Here is an 800-nt window from a genome sequence, read left to right on the forward strand (position 1 = left end):
TCCCAAGAATTCAATCGGTAAGGAATGTTTTGATTCACCTAATCACTAGGACGTCTTTGTGGCCTTAATAAACATCACACTTGATCAGAAAAAAACAAAGCACTATAATTTACTTCTCATGATCTCGAGTCATGGTTGCACTATTAGTTAGAGTTTTGGGGTATTACTCAAGGTAATGGAGGTTCCAATTTTACGTTAATTGTATGGTTAATAACAATTTCATTTTTAATAGTTAAAAGAGCATATTCAGTGTCTTTTTCTATAGTATCATAAGAATTGATGGGTGCCTTCTGTGTAAAGAGAATTTCATTTGTAGCTAATCAATATTCCATAAACAAAAAAGAATTAGTTCATTCGAAGATAAGAAGTTGTTAAAGAAAACTATTCTTGATTAAATTCCAGGTGTTGCACTATTCATTAGGAGAAAAAAAGATATTATTTTTTGGGATGGTCTTCGAGAAACTCTAACTGATCATGTTCCAAAATGTTTTTACATTATAGCAGTCAAAATTTATGATTGACGGTTTGATTTGTGGTTCTACAGAATGTGAAAGTAGGATAAATATTCATGATAATAGAATTAAGACATTAATAAGTAGGTAATCTATTGGGGTGGAATTTAAATGAGTCCAGATCATGTAATTTTCTTTCTGCAACAACTTCACCTTTGACTTACATGGTAGGTTTACGATTATAGTAGATAAAACTCAAAAGAGTTATCTTTTTCCTTGTGTTGGGTAGAGGAAGATAGAGCAAAAGTGTAGTTATCTAGTGACTCAAACATTTTGCGACCTTGGGAT

The sequence above is a fragment of the Capsicum annuum genome, unplaced genomic scaffold, assembly GCF_002878395.1.
Source record: "Capsicum annuum cultivar UCD-10X-F1 unplaced genomic scaffold, UCD10Xv1.1 ctg2498, whole genome shotgun sequence".
Lineage (NCBI taxonomy): Eukaryota > Viridiplantae > Streptophyta > Magnoliopsida > Solanales > Solanaceae > Capsicum > Capsicum annuum.